Genomic DNA, 13,373 nt, shown 5'->3' on the forward strand with positions numbered 1-13,373 from the left:
TTTTATTTGTCTATATCCTAGATTCGCAGCTGGACACATCCTTCTACACTGTATGCAAACATGCAACATCATTACACACAGTACAAGGAATCAGACTGGCATATGAGGAGCAAAGGTGTGTAACACATATGATGTATTTAGCTAGTGAAACCACTACCAGTCTTAAATGTATAACTGATGATGACAAAGTTTTTTTTCTCTGCATAATCATAGGAACCCGGGCAGTCTTATCGTTTCACAATGTTTCCATCACCATCATCAGTGGATGCCTTTGCCGTCCGTAGCCTGAGATTTCAGATTTGCAGCAAAAAATTTGATTTTCTCATTTATTGGAATGCTGTGCAGGTATTTAAGTATTTTAGTAACTGTGTTAAATAAAGTAGTATTTACTTTTACAATAAATTTATTGCTTGTTTATATTTTTACAGGTTGTACCTTGCAGCCATCCATTACAATGTCACCAAGGTGTAACAAAAGCAGGAGAGGGAAAGTACAAGGCTATGTTCCCAAAACACACAAGTGACATACCGTAAGCAGTAATGTTTTATTTCAAATACATTCATAATTAAAAACTTAATGTATGAAGCAGGGAAATAAATGATCAAAACAAAAGATTTATTGACTGCAATATTTCTACAGTTATGTGGATGATGTGATCAGGCTTGTGTTTGATGAGGTATTTGAAGATAAGCTGAAGGAAACCCCGATTCCAATGGACCTGGCATCACAGTTTGAGACACCTTTAAAGAAGGACGTGATTGCATGCCATCTTCAGTGCAGGGGTCGTTGAAAGCCAACATTGTGACCGATCTGATCAGGAAGCTCCAAGCATATCTGGAGAACAACACACGACAGGATGATAACCTTATAGTGTCGTCTTAAATAGCACCAGCTGACAAAGCTTTGATATGCCATTTATCGGAATAGATAGCTGTAAGAAATGAATTGAACAATTTTTGAAAGAAGAGCACAATATGGTTACTAAAGTATGTTTATTTGTATATTGTTTAACATTTAAATATATTTTTGTAATAAATAAAAAAAACTTTTGACTGACTATTATATTTTCTTTAAAGTTACATATTTTGTTCTTTTGGGTACTTTGTTACTATAATGATACTTTAGTGTTATTGGTTTAAAAATGTAATAAAACTTACTCTAGTCCTGCGCCTCAAAGGCTTATAGTCGGTACAATAAATGTTCCGTGTGTAGGGATTTAGACAATTTGTGCAAAACCTGGATGATGAATCAAGCAGGTAAGAGGCCCTGGAACCTGTTGCATTCTCCTTAAAACGTAATAAGTAAAAACATAGCACTTATAAGTAAGCAGTCTTTCATAATAAAGTTTACCATAGTGAAATAATGTAGAACATTCATTTCAATTAATACTTTCTTTGTGCTACATTTGGTGTTTCCATGTAGTTTGCACAGTAATATAGTATGTAAGCAGTCTTTTATAATAAAGTTTACTATAGTAAAATAATGTAGAAATTACCAAGTGAAATCGTTTTATAATCACTTCAACGAATACTTAATATGTGCTACATTTGGTGTTTCCATATAGTGTGCACAGTAAAATAGTACAGTGTTTCCCACAGATCTGAAATTTACTTGTGGTGGTAGCTGGTGAAAAGGGCAATCATTATTATCCACCGACAAAAAATGGTCTACTATACATGTAACAAAGAACTAAAATGTGTGACACAACACAATACTTTGATTTATAAAACATTCATATTAATTTCACATTATAGTTCATTAATCTAACCACCCCAAACTTTTTTTGCCATAAACAAAGCTGACACTGTTTGTCAAAGCACCACAAAAACACTTTATGTTTTTGCACTGATATATGAAGCAATTTGATGACCCCTTTTATCAAACTCAATTATATACAATACTATGTATACTATAGCCTATATAGATCAGTGCAGGTCTATAGATTATAAATGTGACTGATTTATAATGGTAATAACTTCTATAAGATAGGCACTTTTACTCCTTCTGCTTTCTATTTCTCTTTTGCCGATTAAAAAAGCTTAATCCACTAATTATTTCAGATTTAAAAGTCTACTTGCTGTCCCGATGACAGACTTTACATTACAGCTTTGCGTTTTTTATATCCTGAGTCAGCTAGAGCTTTGCTCATTCAGTTTTAGCACTGCTTTTTGCTACAATCTCTGTGCAAACTGTTTAGATTTTAGTAAAGATATTGTCTATTAATAGTAAGATTATTAAAAAATGGGATAAAGAAAATGAAGCGGCGCGTGGTCGTGACAAGAGCCAGTTGCTATCGCTATAGAAACCGGAGGCACGCTAAAACAGCACTCGAGCTTTAGCGCGGTAACGCTCACGGCCGTTCTCCGATTGACTCGGGTTTTACACACAATATTAATCAGACTTGGGACCCGAAGTAATGAACTAGGACCGACCCGGACCCATCTGACCATTTAAAATATAAACCCGGAACCGTACGGGTCCCGCGTCCTCAGTGAAGAAAGACCTCTAATGGTAAAACTCTGCTCAAGTTCAGAAACACGAAAGGATACAATGTGACACTGAGGTTGCTTCGCGTCGCGCCCAATTCATTGAGAAACAGAGAGCACGTGAACGGACACTCAACCGGAGAGACACAACGTGCTTGCACGCAAAATGAAGCCAACTTAGATGCTATAAACACATTTGCACATAAGCATATGCGACCATTTTGGTTGCAGTGTGTTCCCTGGCTGCTCCGTATGTGCTGCTGCAGTTGATCCATTTTGCCGCGCTGGATGATGAGTTTATGACGCGTGCATCATCTTCACGGTCACCCGACCCCCACCTCTCTCTCGCACTCTCTCTTTCGCGCGCTCTCTCTTTCGCGCGCTCTCTCTTTCGCGCTCTCTCTCTCTCTCTCCAAAACACGGGTCATCCAGTCGAGTTCAGAAAATACGGAAATTCGTAAAGTGATTTTTTTTTACCTGGGCGGGTCGCAATTTACCTGGGCGCAGCGCCCAAGTAGAGCCTATGTATGAGAAACACTGTAGTATGTAAGCAGTCTTGTATAATAAAGTTTACTATAATAAAAAAATGTTAACAAATTAAATAGTTTTATAATCATTTCAACAAATACTTTCTATGTGATACATTTGGTGTTTCCATATAGTTTGCACAGTAATATAGTATGTAAGCAGTCTTTTATAATAAAGTTTACTATAGTAAAATAATGTTAACAAGTGAAATTGTTTTATAATCATTTCAACGAATACTTTCTATGTGCTACATTTGGTGTTTTCATATAGTGTGCACAGTAAAATAGTATGTAAGCAGTCTTTTATAATAAAGTTTACTATAGTAAAAAAATGTTAACAAATGAAATAGTTTTATAATCATTTCAGCAAATACGTTCTATGTGCTACATTTGGTGTTTCCATATAGTTTGCAATGTAATGTAGTACGTTATAATTACCTTTTGGATGTCTTTGCAACACATTTTCGTTTTCGTTTAGCATTCTGGCAGAGCTAAGGACAGCTAAAACTAGGGATGGGTACCGAAACCCTGTATTAAACTGGCCCCGGGGCTAAATTATGAAAGACCGTAGTATCAGTAAGATCTGACGCTATCGGTTCTGCTTTCGGTCCTGGAAAAAAAAAAAAAATAAATGTACTATGTATTCTTGCTTAATGTTTTTCGCGCACATTTTATCTCACCAAACATTTCTAATTTGCGATAAAATCAAGACGTTTGTCTGTGAGATCAGAGAGATCTCTCATGCGCGCCAGGAAGCTGTCTGTCACACACAACAACGAGTGTGGCGCACGGCCGCACGCAAATGTATAACAGCACACAACTCCCGCTTAATTCAAAGAGTGACGGTGGCGGATAGAGGAAAACGTTCAAAAGTGTGGTTATACTTCACAAGAGTTGATGCAGACAACGCTCGTTGTCATACAGGTAAGTTCAACAAGATGTTTGCATGTAAGGGCGGAAACACAAGCAATCTGATAAAGCATCTTTCAGAAGTGCATTATGTGCAGTCAGAAACTGTCCCAATTCAAGGGCTGCGACCTTCTAAGCATGCAACCTTACCGAGCACTTGGTCTTTCAAGGTGGCAGCCTCAGAAGTCCCTGAAGAGAACAGAAATTAGACTGTCTAAACCTCGGAGGACCTATATTTTGCGTCACCTGCTGCACGCGCCCACCGCGCCTGTCAGGCATGTATGTAAAATCATGTTGAATCAACGTTGTTCACCTCATTTAATATAAATGTACCATCTCCCTAATTGGTTTGCTTGCCTTACGTTAAAATTCTGTTGATTTCTTTTGGGAGAAATGACGTTATGCATTCAACATATTTTCTACTTGTTTTAAAATCCTAAATAAAGAAAAATCAGTATGTAAACATTTATTTGGCTAAATGCTCAGCACTTCAAGTTAGTTTAAAAAATAGCCTACTTATAAATATCTTATTTAGAGTATTTTTTCTGCAGCTTTCACACTGGTGCATTAACAAATATATGTACATTATTTAGAAATGATATCCAGAAATTAATTTGTAATGATGAAATGCAGACACATAATTAACTTAATCATGTGAACATAGGTTCATGATCAAATGTTAACATTGGCCAAAGTACCGATAAGAATACCGTTAAAGTACCGGACCGTTAAGCAGTATCGGTAAGAGTAGTAATACCGTTAAAACCTTAACGATACCCATCCCTACCTAAAACAGTTAAATGCAATCGCGTTCATTGAGGGAGATCGTTTATATCGTAACGGCCTTCTGATCTCTCTGGATCGAGCTCGAAGTGGTAAGGCAGTACAGACACCATCGTTTATAGAGAAATATAGCGCTTGTTTACGTTGCCTGTGACTCTCTGTCAGAACCGGAAAACCCACGCGTAGTCAGGGGCGTAACCTTTCAAACACACGCCGAACCCAGTTGACCAATAACAGTTGAGTAGTCATCTGACCAATCTGAATACACTAGACATTTTGGGAGGCGGAGACAGGAACTAAATCCGAGCGTTTTCCAGACAGGCAGAAATCGGTGAGGTATGTAAGCAATTTATAAGACTCACAATGCATTAGTTCAAGGTTTAATAACATGTGCGTACTATGGGATATTACAATAATGTGCTTACGTGGTAATTTATTAGCATAATTGGTGCTCTTTAATAATAAACGTATTGAGCAAACACAGTTTTTATGTAGACTACAACAATATGTGCTGCCTTGAAGAGACAGTTAATTCAACCCCCCATCAACCTTGAAAACAAAGCATCTCTACCTGTGGGTCATCAACATATAAAAAGCCCTTCACACCTCACACCCACCCCTCCTCACAACCAGCTGTAAGGATTCCTGGAAACTTCCACCAGTTCCATACATCCACGTACGTAAGGTTTCTGGATGTTTCACAAATTTACTTCTGTGTTTTACGTTTCAAAGCACTCTGCCTGAAAAATCTGGCAAACATAAAGTTTAGCAGGGATTTCCCATCCTGTATTTGTCCGTATACAGCTCTTTTCATGCAGTGATGGTTACCACAAAATCACCATGGTTTTGAAAACAATGGTATTCAAAAACCATAGTTAAACCATGGTTTCTGTCTAACTCTCTATTAGTGATAAGTTGCTGTGTAGCTTATAGGTAATGTTAAAGGTTTGAAAGATAGCACTGTTAGCCTGTTATATCGAAAATTAATACGCCCGATTTAGTTAAATTTATATACAGTCTTGTTCAAAATAATAGCAGTACAATGTGACTAACCAGAATAATCAAGGTTTTTAGTATATTTTTTATTGCTACGTGGCAAACAAGTTACCAGTAAGTTCAGTAGATTCTCAGAAAACAAACAAGACCCAGCATTCATGATATGCACGCTATTAAGGCGGTGCAATTGGGCAATTAGTTGAAAGGGGTGTGTTCAAAAAAATAGCAGTGTCTACCTTTGACTGTACAAACTCAAAACTATTTTGTACAAACATTTTTTTTTCTGGGATTTAGCAATCCTGTGAATCACTAAACTAATATTTAGTTGTATGACCACAGTTTTTTAAAACTGCTTGACATCTGTGTGGCATGGAGTCAACCAACTTGTGGCACCTCTCAGCTGTTATTCCACTCCATGATTCTTTAACAACATTCCACAATTCATTCACATTTCTTGGTTTTGCTTCAATTTTGATATCACCCCACAAGTTCTCAATTGGATTAAGGTCTGGAGATTGGGCTGGCCACTCCATAACATTAATTTTGTTGGTTTGGAACCAAGACTTTGCCCGTTTACTAGTGTGTTTTGGGTCATTGTCTTGTTGAAACAACCATTTCAAGGGCATGTCCTCTTCAGCATATGGCAACATGACCTCTTCAAGTATTTTAACATATGCAAACTGATCCATGATCCCTGGTATGCGATAAATAGGCCCAATACCATAGTAGGAGAAACATGCCCATATCATGATGCTTGCACCTCCATGCTTCACTGTCTTCACTGTGTACTGTGGCTTGAATTCAGAGTTTGGGGGTCGTCTCACAAACTGCCTGTGGCCCTTGGACCCAAAAAGAACAATTTTACTCTCATCAGTCCACAAAATGTTCCTCCATTTCTCTTTAGGCCAGTTGATGTGTTCTTTGGCAGATTGTAACCTCTCCTGCACATGCCTTTTTTTTACAGAGGGGCTTTGCGGGGGATTCTTGAAAATAGATTAGCTTCACACAGACGTCTTCTAACCTTCACAGTACTTACAGGTAACTCCAGACTGTCTTTGATCATCCTGGAGGTGATCATTGGCTGAGCCTTTGCCATTCTGGTTATTCTTCTATCCATTTTGATGGTTGTCTTCCGTTTTCTTCCACGTCTCTCTGGTTTTGCTCTCCATTTTAAGGCATTGGAGATCATTTTAGTTGAACAGCCTATCATTTTTTGCACCTCTTTATAGGTTTTCCCCTCTCCAATCAACTTTTTAATCAAAAGTACGCTGTTCTTCTGAACAATGTCTTGAACGACCCATTTTCCTCAGCTTTCAAATGCATGTTCAACAAGTGTTGGCTTCATCCTTAAATAGGGGCCACCTGATTCACACCTGTTTCTTCACAAAATTGATGACCTCAGTGATTGAATGCCACACTGCTATTTTTTTGAACACACCCCTTTCAACTAATTCAACTAATTGCCCAATTGCACAGCCTTAAGAGCGTGCATATCATGAATGCTGGGTCTCATTTGTTTTCTGAGAATCTACTGAACCTACTGGTAACTTGTTTGCCACGTAGCAATAAAAAATATACTAAAAACCTTGATTATTCTGGTTAGTCACATTGTACTGCTATTATTTTTAACAATTCTGTATATATATATATATATATATATATATATATATATATATATATATATATATATATAAATATATTGATGTGTAGCGTCAGAAAATCTGTTATGTAATGTAGCATGAAAGTTAACCATTTATTGACTGTTTAGAGGTTTTAAGGTTTTTACCTCACTGTATACAGTATTAATGACGCTGCATTCTTTCCTCAGAAGCTAAAGTTTTGCAAAGAAATTTGTAGGGAGGACTGCAGCTCATGGTAATTCACTTTAAACTCTTTATATATAATATTTAATTAGTAGTAAATCAAGCTTCAGTTTAGATATATATTGGGGGATGTAAGAGCTGTCCAAACTGAAAACAACTTGCACCGACATATTTTAAAATACATCAGTGCCCTTTGTTTTGCCTCAAAATGCACACAAGTAATGTTGTTAGTAAGGTTGACCCCCCAGTCACATTAGCTACAAGAGACAGAGCGGCAGGCTACCATTCATTTTCAATGGAAGTGGCCGTTTGCCAGCGACAAGCTCCCCGCTGCGCGAGCAAGGCGGGGCCAAAATAGACAAGCAGGCTATTTTATGCAAATGCTGAGCGATGCGACAAAGCGACTGCCAATCGGAGTGAAGGAGGTCTGTGGTCGAGTCTGAGAAAACAATTCAAGATGGCGGAAAATGCGTATTTATGTATATATCTGATAAGTTTGGCATTTTATCTCATATATTTTGTTACTTTTATCGAGAAATAAATCATTTTAAATCCAAAAACACCGTTCTTGTAACGTAACAATACCTCTAAAGTGACTTTTGATACCGCTTTTGGAAACTAGCCAAGGAACGCCCATCAAGCGAGTGTGTGTCGCTCGGTGTCGTTCACTTTTGTAGCTAATGTGACTGTAGGGTAAAGAGGCAATTTGTATTTTCTGCGCCGCTAGATGGCGCCAGATCAAATCAATAATGCTCTGAAGCAGAGTGGACTGATGGGATTTGTTGTCTTTAACTCAAACACTGATGGCCATCAATCAGATAGGAACGAGAAGTCATGTTACACATGAGGTAAAGTAATCAAGTTTTATAAATGTTGTGTTTGATGACATCGTTTTTTTTCCATTATGTAAGGTTTCAGGTAATGTTCAAAACGCAATTGTTAGTCATAGATGTTACAGTATTAGTCCAATACGATATAGTGGTAATAATATTAAGTGGTTTTTGGATATTTTAATGCAAATATCTTACAAATGGTACCATTAAAACTAGTTTTATTTCATAATTAAACTAAGGCCTAGCCCTGCCTTAAGCTAATACTTTCCAGGAAACCACCCCATTGTCTGCTTGTATTTTCTTTCTGACAAGTTTTACATTTAAATTTAATACAATAAAATCTTTCCTTAGGAGCTGAAGTTTTTATGTAAGGAGGACTTTGCAGCCCATAGACAAGTCATTTTAATGAAAACTCTTAATATATATAATGACATTCTAGTCAAGCTCTAGTTTAGGTAAAAATATACTATCTGCTCAGTTGCCATTGTTCTCTTTAGCCAGTAAACGTCTCGGTTACGTATGTAACCCTTGTTCCCTGAAGGACAGGTTCCTCAGAGCTGCCGGGATGGAGGAACAAAAAAGCCATAGCAGGATGGCCTCGGCAAAAAGCAGACTAACGTAACGGAGGGGGCAGCTAGGCCAGCTTAGATTTAATAGAGTAAGTCTTAAATAAAAGCAGTGTTTTAATATTAAACACTTGTTAATTGAGCTCATTGTCTCTCTTTTTTAGATTTCCTTAGGCTTAACCAAAACCTGCCAGACCAAAGTTGATTTGGGAGAGGAAGACATTGAAAACTCATTCATCTTGACATTCTTCAATGAGTCATTGTTCCATTTTTAGGCAAATACTGTACACTTTGAATGCTGTGAATAAAAATATATTTAAAATGAATTGTTTTTGACTGTTTTAATCAGCTTTTATTTATTTGGAAACTTTTATTTGGAAAAAACATATTTTGGTTATGTTACCAGCTAAAGTAATCTAATCCCAAAATAGAACTCTTTATGTTAACTAATCATGAACGCACTTGAAGTATACTCATTACCAGGGTGCGATTTGTGAAAAATAAAACAGAGAGGAGGTGTTTTCATAGGCGTCAATTTTGGTGACCATATTTGATCATGAGTCATTGTACCCACCACTAGTTTTAACTTCCGTCCATAATAATTTGAAATTTGGTTAGATTTGTTTACTGTTTTCAGTGGTTATGAAAAGCAATATGAGAGAGAAATTTGGTAATCATTGTCCGACCTAACAAAAATCCATTATAATATTATTTTTTTTATATTTCTAATTAAAATATTTCTAATATTCAGAAATGCGCTCTCCGCTCACGAGCTCTAATCGGAACAAACCTGAACCTCACTGTCTGCTGAACTTGTGCAGAAACATCAAAATATAACCAGCTTTTTAAATAGCACAAATGAGCTTGTTGATGATTTTTTATAATTCTTCACAAAATTAGAATATAGTAAAAGTTGTTTTTTGGAAAAAAGTTTTAAGGTGGGCCTGTTGAAAAGTGGGGCCGTCTTTCAAAACATAACCTGCGCGAATGAGAAAAAAATGAATGTGTCTCTGTCCACAGTACATTTCAAAACATTTTAATTCATAAAAATAAATCATGAGAATGTAACCCATATGTTGGATTCACTTTAAAGAAAATGAGGAAAAATATCTACTAGGTCTGAGATCACCAAACACCTAAATTAACAGCTTATTTTAATGTTTGGAGTCACGGGTTCGGGGTCTCACACAACAAAAAAAAATAGTTTAAGAATAGTGTGTCTGCACTTATATGAAATCAGAACTTATTTAATTTATATATATAACTGCTTGAATAAAGGCACGAACACAAGAATTAACCTGAGTGAATAGTAATGTATTTACTACGCTTTTTCTTCTTTATACCTTTGAACTGTATTGCAAGTTTATGCAACTTTTTCTTTCTGTTCACAATTGACCCATTGAACAATAACAGATATCATTCAACAATTAAGTAACAGAAAAATATACATATCCCAAACAGTATGAATCCAAATATAAAAGTACCAAAGTTCTCAATTTGAGGTATTGTTAGGAACCACGCAACTCAGGAATCCCAGTGCAGAGGGTTTATTGATGGTACACAATATCAGTGGGTATGTATAAGAGACTAACACTCAATGTCTTCATGTAATAAATGTAAATGTATATGTATGGAGAAACACTCAAAGTGGGAAACACAGCAGGACTGTAGACATCCACTTAATCCGTAGTCACACGATGTAATCTTCGCAGGGAGTAGAGAGAGCTTCCTGGCGGGGCACAGAGAGAGAGAGATGGCTCAGGGAGTCTTCAGCTGACTAAGTGCTGGACAGCGCACGCTCCCGGTCAGCACGAGCCACTGGACGGCGTCCGGAATATCACTGATGCCGAGGGAGAAACTCGACTGTTGCCACACCAGTCGGGTCACACCTGATAGCAGCGAAGAAGAGACAACCAGCTGGGATGGAGGATGAAGACTGTATATAATCCACAACAGAGTGTGAACGGGACAGGGAATCTACGGGGCAAAGGCAGCAGAAAGTACGGATACAAATCAGAAAACTTTCAGAGCTTAAGACTAGACAAGAACTAGCAACGCTAGCGGGCACGAACATACAAAGACGAACTTGCAAAGAACAGAGGAAACGAGGGGAATTTAAATCAAACCGGATGGGTAAATAATAAGGATCAGGTGTGGGACGCCGGTGAGAAGAATCGGAGATAATGAGGTCACCAGGTTGAAGGCGCGCACGCGTGGAGCTGTCAAAACACAACACAACACATGGTGAAACAAAAACAAAGCGGCCAATGAGACCGAAATCATGACAGGACTCCCCCTCCACGACCGCCACCAGGCGGTCCATGAGGAGGCTCACCCCGTCGCCGGCGGAGATCCTCTATCAGCCCAGGGTCCAGAATGTCCAGGGCCGGTACCCAACACCTCTCCTCCGGACCATAGCCCTCCCAGTCTACGAGGTATTGAAATCCCCTACCCCGGCGACGCACATCTAGAAGGGACTTAACGGTATAAACGGGAGCACCATCAACAAGCTGAGGGGTGGGAGGGGCGGGGGTAGAGGGAACAGGGTTAAGGTGGGAAAAATGAACCGGTTTAAGCTTGGAAACATGGAAAACTGGGTGAACCCGACCGAGTGCTGGGGGCAATCTGAGCCGAACCGTCACGGGATTAATAACCTTCACTATGCTGTATGGCCCAAGGAATCGTGGAGCCAGCTTGCGAGAGGGCTCACGGAGAGGTAAATCCTTGGACGAAAGCCATACTTCTGCCCACAGATAAAACGGGGCGCAGGTCTACGGTGACGGTCGGCTTTGGTTCGTCTGGAAACCTGACGTAATGTAAATCTAGCTTTCTTCCAGGTGCGTTTGCAACGACGGACGAAGGCCAGCGCAGACGGAACCACCGCATCAGGTTCTTGGGACGGGAATAAAGGAGGCTGAAACCCCATGGACGCCTCAAAAGGGGACATATTCAGGGAAGACACGGGGAGAGAATTATGGGCGTATTCGACCCAGGGTAGCTGTTGGCACCAGGAGCTCGGATATTGCGATGTCAGACAGCGGAGAGCCGTAATCTCACCAACTCAGCCGCTGCCATGTCCCCCTTGAGTGAGCGATCAAACAATTTTAACATCTCCTCCTCAAGAGCCTTGAATGAAAATGTAAATGGAGCTTTAGCCCCCCAGGCGGCCATACCCCAGTCTCTCGCTTTTCCCGTGAGTAACGTCAGAACATAGGCCACCTTGGAAGTGGATGAAGAAAATCGACGGGGTTGGAGCGCAAAGACGAGAGAGCACTGTTGCAAAAAGGATCTGCAGGTGTTGGGGTCGCCATTGTAGGTGGGGGGTGTTGCCGTGTGTGGCTCCCGTTAAATCGAAACGGCTCCTCCGGATGAGGCTGGAGCTTAATAGTGAGGAGTCACTTGGTCCAAGCGATTGCTGAGCTCCTTAAGTTGCTCAGACAAGTTACTGAAATCTCTGGCAGCAGCAGACAATAATGATGAATGTTGATCGATGGCCGCCCCCTGCTGGTGAAGGGCGGTCTGCACCTCCAGACTCTCTAAACTTGCTGACTCCATTAGTGGCGCTCATCTGTCAGGAAAAACTTCGGAGTCAAGTGCAAGTTAACAATATTTATTTAAAAAAATAAATAAACACACGGCACACACCCGTTGACTCACTCTGGATGATAACACTACTGTGGGAATGAAGCACTCCCACAGTAGGAGAGAGTGAGTCGGCGCTACACGATAATCCAGTACAGATCCGAAGGGAGAGAGAGAACCACCCACGCACTCCGTCGAGAACACCAGCACAGTCACCACACGCAACAGAGGGATGAAACACGCCGTCCTGAAGGTGGATGACAGGCGGAGATGGAAGATGGTAAATCCAAGTTCTCAGACAGGTAATCCACAGTGAAATCCTGATGTAGAAGAGCCACCCGGAAACCACTGGTCACCGCCTAAAAACGAAGCGAACCACAGTTCCGAGAAACAACAGTCGTTAGAGTCAATGTAATCCACAATGGTAAAAAGGTGTACTCCACTCACGGGTGATGATGCAAACCGAAGAGAAACAGAGACAGCTGGTGTACCGCTTAGAAACGAAGCGAACCAGCTGTACCGAGAGACAAACAAAGTCAATGAGTTCCAGTAATCCACAAGCGAGCGGTCCGGGCGAAGACGAGTCCCTGAACGCCGAAAACCAAACCTGGGGTAACAAGAGGAAGAGACAGAGAGCGACTGACAAGACAAGGCAGGGCAGCAGGACTGTGATAAAACAATGAGCGCGCAACGAAAGACAGGACTACGTGCAATATAAAGGAAAAGGTAAACGAGACACCACCGGTGAACAATTACCGAAACAAGGGGGCGGAGTTAGTGAACACACGAGGAACCGGCACCACAGGTAAACAACACACACACACAGATCACACAGCCATCGATCACCCAGCAGTCATGACAGACTCTT

At 39.8% G+C, this 13,373-nt stretch overlaps 1 long non-coding RNA gene across 1 annotated transcript; it reads left to right on the forward strand.

The window, feature by feature from the left end:
* Positions 1 to 208: 208 nt before the first annotated feature.
* Positions 209 to 963, forward strand: LOC135781694 (uncharacterized). The gene is made up of 3 exons (XR_010545195.2): positions 209 to 345; positions 429 to 529; positions 640 to 963. It is a non-coding gene; the product is annotated as an uncharacterized lncRNA (long non-coding RNA).
* Positions 964 to 13,373: the final 12,410 nt, after the last annotated feature.

This window comes from Paramisgurnus dabryanus, chromosome 23, assembly GCF_030506205.2.
Source record: "Paramisgurnus dabryanus chromosome 23, PD_genome_1.1, whole genome shotgun sequence".
Taxonomy (NCBI): domain Eukaryota; kingdom Metazoa; phylum Chordata; class Actinopteri; order Cypriniformes; family Cobitidae; genus Paramisgurnus; species Paramisgurnus dabryanus.